Genomic DNA, 15,926 nt, shown 5'->3' on the forward strand with positions numbered 1-15,926 from the left:
GCTACAAGAACTGCCCATCATAAGCTGGGTACTGTCTGACCCAACAAGCCAAAAATGAGGACATGCACAGCAGCAACCAATTATCAAATGGAAGTGGTATATATGTGATTAAGCCTGAGCAGGTAGGTCCTGAAGGCACAAGCAAGTTATACAATGAAATTGTCCAAATGCCTATAGTTTCTACTCCCATTACAATGATGTCTGCTGCCGAGCATGCACCTATAGCCTCATGGGGTGTTCCCTATGTTCAGTTGACTGAGAAAGAGAAGACTAGGACCTGGTTTACTGATGTTTCTTCATATTGTACAGGCATCACCCAGAACTGGACAGCTGCGGCATTATAACCCTTTTCTGGGACAACCCCGAAAGACACCAGTAAAGGTAAATCTTCACATCTGGCAAAATTTTGGGCAGAACACATGGTCATACATTTTTTTTGAAAGAGAAATATATGATTGTCTACTAATTTATGGGTTGTAGCCAGTGGATTAGCTGGATGGTCAGAGACTTGAAAAAAGCATGATTTGAAAATTCATGAGAAAGTTATGTGGACAGATCTCTCCAAATTGGCAAAGGATGTGAAGATAATTGTGTCCCATGTAAATGCTCATCAAAAGGTAACTTCAGCTGAAGAGGAGTTCAATAATCAAGTAGATAATATAACCCATTCTATGGACAGTGAACCTCTTTCCCAAGCCTTTCCTGTCATCACCCACTGGGCTCATGAACAAAGTGACTATAGTGACAGAGATGAGACTATACCTGGGCTCAATAACATGGATTTCTGAAGTGGAGATTTCTGGTTTGTTTGTAAAGTTGGTTGTGTTAAATTATGTTTTGCTGGGGCACACAGGTGAAAGGATGTCTTGCTAAAGTAGATACATGAAAGAATGTTTTTCTAAAGCAGACACAGGTAAAAGGATGTTTTGCTACAGAGGACCCATGAAAGGACATGGGATGGAGTATAAATATGACACCACAGATAGTGGAATATGAATACTGAGCATTGGTTTTGTTTGTTCTGCCTTGCTATTCTTTAATGACAGGCATGCATTAATTCACCTTACATAGCATGGCTCAGCTCCACTTGTGGTAAAGCCACCATTGAAGGAAACTTGCCAAAGAACTCCTGAAGTTCCTATGGCTTCAGGATCTGACTACAACTGCTGGTTTGTGCATGGTATCTGCCTGCTGAGAAAACTGGACTGTAGCTGCTGAGTCTTATTTGGTGTTTGCTATAGGACTTAACTGCTGCCAAAGAAGATCGAACTCTTCCTCCAAAGAACCATTGCTAAACGGGTCCAATTCCCCCATATCCCAATAGCTTTTCTCTTCCACTACTGGGGGGTGTTAGGCAAGAGAACACTTATTAAAATAGGTTTGAGAAAAATGTATGCCTACAGGTTTCCACTCACCAAGCCTAACCTGGCTATAGATGCTACTGACAACCAGATCTCCCAAAAGCAGAGACCAAAACTGAGCCCTAGATATGGCACCATACCCCCAGGGTGGTGTCCAGCCAGTAACCCAGTGGCAGGTTGACTCCATTGGACCACTTTCTCCATGGAAAGGCTAATACCTTGTCCTTAACCCAGAAGATACTACTCTGGTTATGGATTTGTCTTTCATGCATATAATGCTTCTGCCATAACTACCATTAATTGACTTACAGAATGCCTTACCTACCATCATGGTATTATACACATTATAGCTTCTGACAAAAGAATTCATTTCACAGCGAAAGAACTATGACAGTGGGCACATAATCGTGCAACCATGTTCCCCACCATCCTGAAACAACTGTCCTTATAGGAAGATGGAATGGCCTTTCGAAGGGACAGTTACATTGACATTTAGAAACAGCATCCTGTATAGCTACATCAAGGTTCTTCAGAAGGCAATATACGCATGTAATCAGTATCCAATATATGGTATGGTTCCTTCTATAGCCAGCATCCACAGGTCCAGGAATCAAGGAGTGGAAAAGAGGATAGTTTCATTTACTATCACACCAAGTGACCAACTATGAAAACATTTCCTTCCTGTTCCTACAACCTCAAGTTTTGCTGGCATAGAAGCTTTGATTCTGTAATGGTGAGCATTCATACCAGGAGCCACAATAAACATTCTATTGAACTAGAAGTTCAGACCTCCCCCCTGGCCACTTTGGGCTTCTGATACCCTTAAACCAACAGGCTAAGAAAGAAATAACAGTGTTGGGGATGGTGATTGATCCTGATTCCATGGATAAATTGGATTGATTCTCCACAAAAGAAGTAAGACAAATTTCCCAGAGTGCAGGGGATCCTTTGGGACGTCTCTTGGTGCTACCATGTCCTGTGATTTACGTCAATGGGAAACTACAATGCCCTGATCCTGGCAGGACAACAAAGGGCACAGACCTATCAGAAATGAAAGTATGGGTCATTCCTCCAAGAAAAAAGCCAAGACCTGTTGAAGTTCTTGCTGAGGGTAGAGGAAATACACAATAAGTAGTAGAGGAAGATAGTCATAAATAGTAGCTAAGGCCATGTACCCAGTTACAGAAATGAGGATTATAATTGACATGAATATTTCTGTTGTATTTTGTTAAGAATGCATTTGTACACGTATATGTATTTTCTTTCCTCAATTTCTCTATCATGTGTTGTAATGTCAGTTAATAGGATATCAGGAGTTATCATATTTAAGTCTGATATAAAGAATGCCCCTCAAAGTATATCGCCACCTATTCTAAATTCATAATGTGTTTGTGGTTGTACAAGGAATAGTTATATCAGGCATAACCAGGTATAATTATGACCTAGTTAATTACATAATGCATTTGTGATTACACATGGGATAGTTATATTATGCTCAGGCATTATTATAAGCTAGGGAATTGTTTTAATTTGGCAATTAATCATGAAATAAGGAAATATGACTGTGTGTCCAGTTAAAAGGTGTGGACTTGTGATGGCTATTCTTGGCTATATCTAGAACTAAATACCAAAAATGGAGGGCACACCTGTGAGAGATTTTTTTTTTAACTTAGTTTGAAGTAGGATGTGGCTCTTCTAATCTGGATTTTTGATGTAGAATGCCATGCCTTTAATCTGAATCTAGAGGCAGGAAGACACTCCTTTAATCTGGGCCATACCTTCTTCTTGCAGCCTACATAAGGACATGCAAGAAGGAAGCTTTTGATCTTTGCCTACTTGCCCTGGCCTTCCTAGTCACTTCCAGTGCCAGGTCCTCACTGACATTGAAGCCTACTTCTTTGGGATTCCACCATATACTGAAGATGAGCTGAGGCATCCAGCCTTGAGGACTGATTCTAGAACTGGATTCTAGGACTTTCCATTCAAAGTCAACCATTGTTGGATTAACTGAACCGAAGCCTGTAAATTACTCTAATAAATCCCTTCTTCCCTTCCTCTCTCGTTCTCTCCCTCTGTGTGTGTGTGTGTGTGTGTGTGTGTGTGTGTGTGTGTAGGGAGAGAGAGAGACTAATTTTATAAGTTCTATTTCTCTAGAGAACCCTACCTAATACAGCATGCCCTGTGAAGACTATTGTGTTTGTAGCTGAAATATAATGAAATATTTTTTTCTTACACACCATCTGAGAGTTCCCCTGTTTGACATCCTGTATTTCATCAAATTAATAGACAATTTTGGAATCATAACTCAGTGGAACATCCTCTTAGTTTTAGCTGAACCTTTCATTTCTCTCATCCTCCCACCGCTCTCTCCCTCTCTCTCCTACTCATAGAGAACATTTTTATGTACCTGATCATATAAACACAAGCATCTTGTGTTCTCAGCTTTGGTTTTGACCTTATTTATTTATTTATATTTTTTAATTATCTTTAATCTTTTTTTTACAGTCCAGTTATTATCTACCTCCCGATCCACCCTCATCCCATTCCTCTTTCCCCCATCACTCCCTGGGGCCACAAGTCTCTTGAGGCTTAGGTGCATCTTCTCTCACTGAGGCCAGACCAGGCAGTCCTCCACTGTAAAATTGTCGGGGGCCTCATATCAGCTAGAGTATGTTGCGTGGTTGGTGGCTCAGTATCTGAGAGAACTCAGGAGTCTAGGTTAGTTGAGACTGCTGCTCTTTCTATGGAGTCACCCTTCTCTTCAGCTTTTTCCAGCCTTTCCCTAATTCATCCACAGGGGTAGTCAGCTTCTGTCCATTGGTTGGGTGTAAGTATCTACATGTGACTCATTTAGCTGCTTGTTGGGCCTCTCAGAGAGCAGCCATGCTAGGCTCCTGTCTATAAGCACACTATAGCATCAGTAATAGTGTCAGGCTTTGGAGCTTCCCCTTGAGCTGGCTCCCATTTTGGACCAGTCACTGGCTCTGCTTTTCCTCACTCCCTTCTCCATTTTTGTCCCTGCAGTTGTTTTGACAGGAACAATTCTGGGTCAGAGTTTTTGACTGCAAGATGACAGCCCCACCCCTCCACTTGATGCCCTGCCTTTTTACTGGAGGTGGACTCTACAAGTTCCCTCTCTCCACTGTTGGGCATTTCATCTAAGGTCCCTCATTCTGAGTCCTGAGCATCTCTCACCTCCCAAGTCTCTGTTACATGCTAGAGGATCCCTCATCTCCTATCTTCCTAGGTAGCCTGTTTCTATTCTTTCTGCTGGCCCTCAGGGCTTCAGTCCTGCTCTCATCCCCCCAATATTTGATCATGTTCCCCTCTTCCCCTCCCGTGCCACCCAGGTTCCTCACTCCCTCTGCCTCCCATGATTGTTTTCTTCCAAATGGGATTGGGCATCACTTTGGCCCTTTTGCTTGTTAACCTTCTTGAGTTCTGTGGACTGTATCCTAGGTATCTATACTTTTTTTGGCTAATATCCACTTATTAATGACTACATACCATACATGTCCTTTTGGATCTGAGTTACCTCACTCAGGATGATATTGTCTAGTTCCATCCATTTGCCTGCAAAACTGATGATGCCCTCATTCTTAATAGCTGAGTACTATTCCATTGTGTAAACGAACCACATTTTCTGTATCCATTCTTCTGTTGTGGGATATCTGGGTTGTTTCCAGCTTCTGGCTATCACAAATAAGATCACTATAAACTTGGTAGAGCATGTACTCCTGTAACATGGTAGGGTATCTTTTGGGTATATGTCCAAGAGTGCTATAGCTGGGTCTTCAGGTAGATCTATTTCCAATTTTCTAAAGAATCTCCAGACTGATCTCCAGAGTGGTTGTACCAGTTTGCAATCTCACCAGCAATAGAGAAGTGCTCCACTTTCTCCATATTCTTGCCAACATGAGCTGTCACCTGAAGTTTTGATCTTAGTCATTCTGATTGGTGTAAGGTGGAATCTAAAGGCCATTTTGATTTGCATTTCCCTGATGGCTAAGGACTTTGAACATTTCTTTAAGTGTTTCTTGGCCATTTGAGATTTCTCTGTTGTGAACTCTCTGTTTTAGTTCTAATACCCTATATTTTTTAAATTGGGTTCTTTGGTGTTTTGGAGGTTAGCTTCTTGAGTCCTTTATGTATTTTGTATATTAACCTTCTATTGAATATGGGGTTACTGAAGATTCTTTCCCAGTCTATGGGTTGTCAATTTGTCCTATTGACTATGTCCTTTGCCTTACAGAAGATTTTCAGTTTCATGAGATCCCATCTATGAATTATTGATATTAGAGCCTGAGCCATTAGAGTTCTGTTTAGGAAAATGCCCCAATACCCCATCCCCCACCTCTGTGCCAATTAGTTCAACTTTTTAAACCCTAAATCATAATTAAGGGTTCAACAAACAACGGATCACAATTACAAATCACATACATTCTCATATTTACACCTTTCTCTCTCTCTCTCTTTCTCTCTCTCTCTCTCTCTCTCTCTCTCTCTCTCTCTCTCTCTCTCTCTCTCTCTCTCACACACACACACACACACACACACATCTTATGTGCCTCAAACTGGCTTCAAACTCAGTATGTAGTTGTCTGATTTTTAACTCCTGATCATTCTGCTTCTGCTTCTAGAATGTTGAGATTGCAGGCATGATGCACCAAGCCAGCTGTGGCCTTTCTATTCTTGCTTTGTTTTGTTATAGACATACTTATTTATTTATATTTACTTGCATGTGTGTGCAGCTCCATGAGTTTATGTGTACTATTCACATGCCTGGTGTCTGATAGGGCCAACAGAGGGTATTAGATCCCTTGGACCTAGAATTGAGAGCCACCTAGTGAATGCTGACAAAAAAAAAAAAATCCCCAAACCAACCAACCAACCAAACAAACAAAAAACCAGTCTTTGTCTGCACTTCTGCAATAATAATAAGTGTTCTTAACCACAGAGCCACCTCTTCTGCCCCTCTCTTCACTTCATTAAATAAGCCACAGCCATCCAGGTGTGCATTGTGTCATCTGTCTATGGTGCTTCTGGGTGACAAGGCTTAGTGAGTTGTTGCCACAGGAATTAGATGCACAAACTTACTCTTTGGCTCCAAGAAAAAGATATCTGCTAATCCCTGCTCCACACTAGTGTTTCCAATCTTGTTCTCATTATCATTTCCCCAAGGAGCCTTTGAGGCCTTTTGTTCTAAAATGCCCTGTGCTGTGAATTTCATGTTGAATGTGTATCTGTGATCCTCACAGGAATATACTAAGATTTTCTTTCCTTCTCCAAAAACAAATTTTTACCCCATCGACTGCAGTATTACCCCTGTGGAGAAGGCATGCTCTAGTATACTGAGTCTCAATTTTGGTACTATTGACATTTTAAATCACATAATTTTCTGTTGTGGGAAGCTCTCCTGTCCACTGTGGGATCTTAAGAGCATCCCTGATTTCTATCCACCAGATGCAAACAGCAGGCCTTCACAGGATCTGTAAAAGCCAAAACGATCTCTAGACAAGGCTAACAGTCCTGTGAAGGGGCCAAACAAGCAGGAAATGAGATCACCCCAGATCAAAAAAAGGCTTACTTCAGATGCTATCAAAACCTAAAGAGGTGTAATTTTTATTATTTCATAAATCTTACATGTTTTTCTTTACATCAATTACCATTAACATAGAGCATCTTTTGTTCTTTTTTTTAACGTATATATTTGAATATGAGGTCCCATCTTCCAAGTCGACATTACACTTGCTGTGGAGCTAACGTTGGCCTTGAACTTATGACCCTCTTACTGCTACCTCCCAAGCTTTGCATTTACAGACAGGTTAGGAACTTGTGTGTTTTAGGAGTGATCGTCTGTACTGATTGTCAACTCAACAGAGTCTAGAATCACTGAAAGACAAACTTCTGGCTACAACTATTAGGCTCACTGAATCCACCCTAAAATGAGCAACAGTATTTTCTGCACTAGGATTCTGGAGTACAGATATAAGTAGGAAGCTGGCTAAGCATAGGAATTCATTGCTCCCTTCCTGCCTGCAGGCAGCATGACCAGCTGCCCTAACCTCCTGCTTCTGTAACCTCCCCCTCATGATAGACTGCACCCTTGAACCATGAGTCCAAATAAACTCCTCTTTCCATAAGTTGCTTTTGCCAGGCATTTTTATCATTTATAAAACAATACAAGTGCAAACTGGAAAACATCCCTGTTAATTGATAGGGTGCATGAGCAAAGACCTTGTGCTCTTAATATATATGTATATATTTATGCATGTATGTGTGTATATGTATGTATAGTTACATATAATTGTATATTTAATAATTATAAAATTTGTTTATAAATATTTAATTGGAATTATTAAGTAAGATTGATTATTTTTTATTGGATATTTTCTTTATTTTCATTTCAAATGTTATCTCCTTTCTTGGTTTCCCTCCCTCCCAGAAACACCCTATCACATCCTCCGTCCCCTGCTTCTATGAGGGTGTTCCTCCACCCACCCACTACCACCTCCCCACCCTCAATTCTCCTACACTGAGGCATCTATTGAGCCTTCATAGGTTCAAGGACCTCTTCTTCCATTGATGCATGACAGCACCATTCTCTGCTACGTATGCAGCTGGAGCCATGTGTACTCCTTTGTTGATGGCATAGTCCCTGGGAGTTGATTGGTTGATATTGTTGTTCTTCCCATGGGGTTGCAAACCCCTTCAACTCCTTCAGTCCATTCTCTAAGTCCTCTATTAGGGACCCCGCACTCAATCCAATGACTGGCTGCTAAAATCCGCCTCTATATTTGTAAGGCTCTGGCAGGGCCTCTCAGGATACAGCCATATCAGGCTCCTTTCAGCATGTACTTCTTGGCATCCACAATAGTGTCTGGGTTTGGTAACTGTATATAGGATGACTCCCCAGGTGGGACAGTCTCTGTCTGGGTGGCCTTTCCTTTAGTCTCTGCTCTACACTTTATCTCCATATTTGCTCCTGTGAGTATTTTGTTCTTCTTCTAAGAAGGACTGAAACACCTACACTTTGGTCTTCCTTCTTCTTGAGCTTCATGTGGTCTGTGAATTGTATCTTTGTTATTTGAAGCTTTTGGGTTCCAGTTATCAATGAGTGCATATCATGTGTATTCTTTTGTTATTGGGTTACCTCACTCAGGATGATATTTTCTAGTTCTATCCATTTGCCTAAGAATTTCATGAATTCATTGTTTTTAATACCTGAATAGTACTCCATTGTGTAAGTGCACCACATTTTCTGTATCCATTCCTCTGTTGAAGGACATCTGGGTTCTTTTCAGCTCCTAGCTATTATAAATAAGGCTGCTATGAACATAGTGGAGTATGTATCCTATTCTCAACAATAAAAGGGGAATCACCATTCCTGATCACAAGCTGTTATAGAACAATAGTGACTGAAATTGCATAGTATGGGTACAGAGACAGGCAAGAAGATCGATGGAATAGAATTGAAGACCCAGAAATGAACCGACGCACATATGGTCATGTGATCTTTGACAAACATTGATCATTTAATTAATTGGAGCACTGGAGACTGAAACCGTTGTCTACCCTGCAAGCACTCCACCACTAAGCTTCATAGCTGTAGTCTTTGTTTTGTGTTGTTTTTTAATTTGAGATAGGATCTCACTAATTGATCAGACTGACACTGAACTTTCAATCCTATCTTGACTCCCAGGGTAGATAAGGTTATAGGCCTGCAGTACCAGGAATGAGATATTACAAGTTCATTAGGAGAGTCCCAACACCAGCAGTCACACTCTTCTAAACTGTCCACTAGGTTTGACTTTATACTCATTGGACAGAAGTTGAAAGAAACCCCTAGTCTACCTTGAATCCTCATGAACATTTTCCTTTAGAAATGTTTATTTTATTTTTCATTATGTGTTTATGTGTGTGGCTATTTGTACACAAGGGCAAGTGCTGATCAGGGGCATTTGAGTGTCTTCGAGGCAAGTCCAATCTTTGTTGTCAGGATATCACCAATAAGCAGCAAACAGTGATCCAGAAATCCAGCAAATCAGCAAATGCAGCAGCAGGAACCATCAGCATCAGGGACACGCAGCAGCAGGGGGAGCAACAGGGGAGCAACAGGGGAGCAGCAGCCACTGCCTATCTTGGGGCCCTGGCATTTACATACCCTCTGCAGAGTCCCCAGAGTTACAAATGCAAACCATCTTCAGCTGGCAGAATCATGCCCCTCTCAAAGCACTAGACAAATCATAGTTAGCTGCTGTAGATTATATAAGACAGCTCTATCTCACACCTGGGATTAAAACAAAAACATGTTCACATAACATACCTGTTTTGTTTTTTGTTTTTAAGAAACTAAAATTCTCACTGTAAGACATAAAGATGGTTCTATGGAGAAAGTTTCTCCATAGAATGTCTTTTGCTGTGCATGCATGATGACCTGGGTTTGACTCCTGGAAACCACAGTGGAAGTAGAACTCTGACTCCTAAGAGTCATTCTTTGACCTCCCCACATGAACTCTGCTACTTATGCACCTGTGCTGTCTTATGCCCTCCCTCCACCTCACCCCCACACTTAATGAAATAAAAATTTTTAAAAATCAAGGCTCCCTAAAAGCCAGTTATTAACTCCAGTCATCTAACTTACAGATTCTTGCTGTGTCTCCTCCAAGCTGATAAGACTGAACTTTCAGAGAACAATCATCACTAGCCTTGTTATATGTCAAGCTTCCATTCTTCATTCACAAAAGCCATTCTATCATTTCATTTTTGAGCATTATCCTCACTGTCAGGGATCCAAAAGGGAAAATATGTACATGGAATTTATTTTCTTTGCCATTGAACACATTTGATCAAATACATATTTGTTCTTTTTTTTTTTTTAAAAAAAAAAGCTATATTTACCACTCAACCTCATCACAATGTAGAGGTCAACAGGGCAGCCAGCAAGACATATATGTTCCTGAGATGGGTAAAGAGCTTGTGCACTATCAGGAGAGAAAACTGAGGACAGGAACATCCAGAACATAAAAGACGCTGATTTCTGACTTGGCAGTAGTGTGTGTGTTTATATCAAGGAGTCATGTTTAGGAGTACTGAACCCTACCATTTCTGCCTCATTTGGCAGAATTAGGCTTTTGCAAGACAATGATCCACAAGAAAAGTCAAATGGCATTTCAGTATCTCTTGAAATCAATTTATCAAGGGCAGAAGTCATGTGAGAACCAACTGAAAGGCATGCCCATCTCTGAATGGTTGCTACGTACTACTCTACTCATCTGTGGCCCACCCAGCCTGCTTTCCCACCAGAGGAAACTGTGACTACCATCAGCATACCGACCATGTACTTATATTTAACTGCATCAGGACATCTTCCTGCCACCCTCGTCAACACTGAACAAGGAGAGTGCCAGATAACCTCACTTTCAGGCACACAGCTCCTTCCTTTCTGTTTTACTAATCAGTCACAGCTGAGCACCTAAAGCCAGAAATAGATGTTCTACCATCCACATAGTTTGGCTTGTTTGCAGAACCAGAATCACAGTGGGATTGCTGCTGTGTTACACCTCCACTGTCATTGAGGCATTCTTCTCTATATGTTATCCCAACACAGGCCTCCTTCCCCAAGCTGTGGCTCTGAGAACTTCATTTCTCACAAACTTCCTCTGAGGCATAAATGGCATCCCTTCATCAGAGAAATAAAATGACCTCTGAACTCAGAACTCAAAGACCCAGGTCAGGATTCAATCTCTGCCTCTTACTATCCAAATGCCCAGTAAAAACCTTCTCTCAGAGTCCAGCCTCCCCTCCACACACTAGAAATACCACTGGCTCATATAAGTAACTGAAGATATTAAGTAATGATGTCAGGCATGGTTGGCTCCAGGGTTTTTGATAATGTCAGAGCTCTGCCAGTTCCCAGAGTGTGACTTCAGAATCCCTCTCGTAGGCTCTCACTAAGTAGAACATAGCCACTAATAACAGAAATAAACTATCTTATTTCAAAATTTCAGGTATGCCCTGTCACAGCCCTCAAAATTAGGACCAGACACTTACAGTAAATATATGAGAGATCAGATTTCTCAAAGAAAATAAAATTAAGATATTTTTATGAATCAATGTGTATAGCTTAAGTTTTTTCAAAACCTATTTTTAATAATTGTTCTTAACTTCCCTTTTAGCCCACCATCCAGCAGAGGTAGTGGGAAAAAAGTTATTAGGATACAGGGGAAGTAGAACTGTTTAGAAATTATTCCTTACATCAAACCCCATTTTCTTTGTCAGGAAATCAGAGTTCAGGTCACAGGAGTCAGCAGTGGCAGCTCAATTCACTTGCAAACACTTCAAGGATACACCATCACTCCAGTTCGGTAGAGTTGGGTTGAGCAGAAGCAATGGCACAACCTAGCAGAGACAGCTAGGTCTCAGCTGAATCAACATGAGTCAGCAGAAGGGGTTAGGATCACCAGGGATGCCAGCAGAAGTTCTTTTCTGTGCCTCTCTCAATGAATCTAAGATCAGGGAAGACATGAGACCAAGAAGCATTGCAATGCTAGCTATGCAAGCAAGCCTCTTTCACAGTCCATTGAGTCCTGTTTATACTACCTCCAAGCATCATGTGTCCTCCAAGGGTCTTTCCTCACCACGTGTCTTGCCTCACTCACCACATGAGTCTGTCTTGGCAAAACTCCATATGAATCTGTCACTCTGTCAATTGGCCTGAGTCTGTGGAAGCAGCAAGAAGCCAAGTGAACCTCACAAGAAGTTTTTTGGTGTATTTCTCTCTATGAAGTCATGACAAATAGAGTTCAGCGATGCAATGTAAGGTCAAGCAATACATATGCATAGTGAAGAATCCTTCATCATGTGTCCTTTCACGTACTTGCATTAGCAAAACATTCTTTCACCAGAGTCTGCTTCAGGAAAACAATCCATCATGTGTTTGCCTCAACAAGACATCATCAGACACAACTGAATTTCCAAAGAATCTAGAAGGTTCCATTTAGATCATGTAATTTAAAATCACTACAATGTCCCAATTCACAAAGCACGAGCCTATTATCTGCTGGCATGCCCTTTGCTTTAATGTCTTGGTACCAAGAATAAGTCATTTTACCATAAATATTGGATGGTTTATCAATTTCTCCAAGAACTTCCCTGTATCTTTCAATGTTTGTGTTTTGAGTGCAGATTCTACACTGTTATATCTATTTTTTATTTCTCATTACACTGTTATATTTATTTCTTGCCCTGACTCATTTGGTTACTGTCACATATCCATCAATTAAGTGTAGTGCATATAGCTATGTAGCTTCAAGTTCTCAGACACCATGTCACTTTGCTATGTACTAACTGACCTTCCAATTGCTTTATTATGTGGTAGCTATAAACCTCGATGATTAGGAAAAAAATCTAATAATGGAAGCATCAGAGCCAGCAGACAATAACCAAAGAAACAAATCTGGCCCTCTCCTTTGTTTTTTAAATAAAGTTTTATTGACACACAACCATGTCCTCTAATGCATACAGTATCTGTGACTATTTATGTATCACAGTAGTGACATCAAGTAGCTGTGATAGAATTTTTTCAGACCACTTGTAGTGCATGTGGAACCATGTTACAAGACAGACATAAGAACTAACAAGGTTGAGTGAGCTCAGACTCCAGGAATCTCAAACCCTGAATAGGACTGGAGCCACTCCCTACCTGTCTGTACCTGCTGTGGAACATGTAACCAAAACAATGATATCTCACTGTGTGACCATGGGTACAGAGTCACATAGCATAACACATGGAGTCCTTCTCCATGCTAATGAGGTGTCTAGATAGCCCTGAGCCTTCAGCCAATGAGCTTCCTTTCTGTGTATTTTTTCCTGGAAGTTGTATTTAATCCCTGGTTTACCCTGAATAAAGTGTATGCATTTACACCCACCATCAAATAAACAAGCAAGGATTTTCTCAGGAGAGCTGCTTCATTAAGGATTGCTACAGTTAAGGCTTTTGACTAGAAAGCCACACCTAAGACTCCCAAGGAAGGCTTTGCCTCCTCCAGGCCCTCTGGCACTCTCAGCACTCACCTCAAGCTCCTCTCCCTATCCTCCCTGCCAGGCATGCAGACACCTCAAGCGGAAAGGGAGACCTTGGACACCCAGTTCCAGACTTTCCTCTCCTGACAGTGCACACTGGCAGAGCCCATATACCCAGAAAGGAGACTGGAAACCACAGTGGACCCCTGTTTCAGACCTTGCCTGTCTTTGGCAGGTGGCACCCGTAACCCACTCCCCAAGAAGAGAAGCAGGACACAGTACAATAATCATTCAAAATGTTTATTGTCTGGCATTTCCTGGGAGTTATCTTCAGCCCTCAGGGCTCTCTGGGCTACTACAACTGTCAAACCATCATAGATGTCACATGGATGTTGAATTCATACGGAGTTGATCCATTTAAAAGTTCTAAGACATGAGAGGGTTTTTTTTCTCATACTGATTTCCTAAGAATAGTAAGAGTGACAGCCAATATTCACATAAGAAGGTCCTCTCACTCTTAAGAGCATCTTTAGTGGAGTTCTGAAAAAAGAGTGTATGATCCTGTGAGAGGAAGCTCATTGTGTCCACTGAAGGGAGAGACAGTGCCTTAGAAGAGATAGCTAGCATGGCTACAAGACTTCCCAACGTGCACAGAAAGGAACAACACAGGCTTCCATTCTCAGCAGTTATAAGCAAGCAGCAATAGTCACCTGGCTGAGAAGACAGTGTCCTCGGCAGAACAAAAAGTTGGGACCTATTAAGCTCTTCCTGACTCCTGAAGAGTTGAAGAAGTTATTGGGTATTCTTCCAGTAAGAACAGTATGGGAGCTGTTCATATTCTAGATGATGTTCTCCCACCTGTGTTTAACCTCATCTCCAAGCCCCAGCAATGCTCATGCTGGCTGGTTGTTCCAGGACCTATAGTCAGGCTGAAAGGAGCCAGAAGGAAGCTTTTCTTAAAATATAAGCTCCCAATGGAAGCTTCACCAGAGGATAGACTTCCCAGAAACCTTAGGACCTGAGAGACATTGATCGGTAACAGTCAACTCAGACAGCATGGAAGGCAGGGAGCTTCCCTCTGCCCAGTAGGAAAGATGGACTTTCACAGAAATACTCTGTCCCTTTTCCTTGAGCTGTGTGTTTAGCTTGTGCCCATCCCTTTCCATGAAGAGTTTCCTGAAAAGGACAACTAGATAGAAGACTCCAGAACCAAAATGCCATTGCTCTGGTGTCTTTTTAATGACCCATCTTTTGTTTCTCCTTGTGCTGAGAAGCCACACAGTGATCAGCAGCATGGGTGGCCTGGAAAGGTCCTGGAGGGTCTCCAGCCCTCAGATATGCCACCCAGTCTGTCAGTTGAGAGATGATGGTCTTGGCTGCAGCTCTGCAGTTGCCTGGCAGAGGAAATAGTTCACTGCTCAGGTCATGGCTCCTCCAGCTTCTTCCTTGTGCTTCAAAGTCCCTGCCAGTGCTTGGAGGCCACCACAGTGTGGGGGTGGCCTCCCTGGTTCTCTCTGTCTCTGCGTCAAGGCCACTTCAGGACTCTGAGCTGTTTGGGAAGGGACAGCTGTCATGGCAGGTGCCAAGGGGGGTGGCAGAAGCTTTGGGGACTAATTACAGGGTCTGTTCCCCCAATCACTTCCTTAGCAAGCCTGGCAGCGAGCCACTTTCAGAGGCTGTAGGTGTTGCTTTTTTTTCCCTTACCCCTGTGTGAAAGCTGCAGAGGAGCTATAATCATTCCTAGTGTACACCTGGCCTTCATCTCCAGCTGCCCTTAGTCACTTGTACCAAAATTCTAAGTCCGGACCGAGCCTACCTCCTCATGACCATCCCAGGTTCTATGAATTCTTCCATTTCAGACCAACTTTCAAGACTTGATGTCTTTCCTGCTGGCTTGATAGTTTGTTTCTGGGCAGGAACTGCATGACCTACTGTGGGACTGTGTTCATAGTGTTTGATGTGTGACTTTGGCTGAGTTACTTACCAAATCTGATTGCTTGACTCTAATATGAAGCCCTGGGGGTAAATGGTCCCTTCAGCCCCTTCTAATGTATTACACACAGAGTCTGCCTGAGCTGCTTGTAACAGCTGAGTTAATACAGGCTCATCATCCTGGGGGAGATTATGTTGTCTGTGGAAAGAGAGATACTACTGTTTGAATGTTGAATGTACAGAAAGCCTGGGTAAAGCTTAGTCTTTCCTCTGCCTCCTGGGGGTGGAGGGGTCCTCCTGGCCTAGTAAGATAGCCTTCAGGGAATTATGGAATCTCAGGTCCTTCCTCTTTCCTTTATGCTTTCTGACAGTGAGGTGAGTCTTTTACTGGAGCCCAGCACCCCTGCCATGGCCTTCCAATTTGCCCAACAAATTGTACTGAGCCAGGAGTCTATCCTGACAGATTCTGGGAGGGTGTTAGTGAATTCTATGGCCTGTTGTGCTCACAGGGAGCTGCCTGGCACAGAAAACAACCCTGTTTCCCAAAAGCCATGAAGATATTAAATATTGATTATTTAATCCTTAACATTCTACTGTATAATCATCCAT

Source organism: Mastomys coucha, unplaced genomic scaffold (assembly GCF_008632895.1).
Source record: "Mastomys coucha isolate ucsf_1 unplaced genomic scaffold, UCSF_Mcou_1 pScaffold5, whole genome shotgun sequence".
Classification (NCBI taxonomy): Eukaryota; Metazoa; Chordata; class Mammalia; order Rodentia; family Muridae; genus Mastomys; species Mastomys coucha.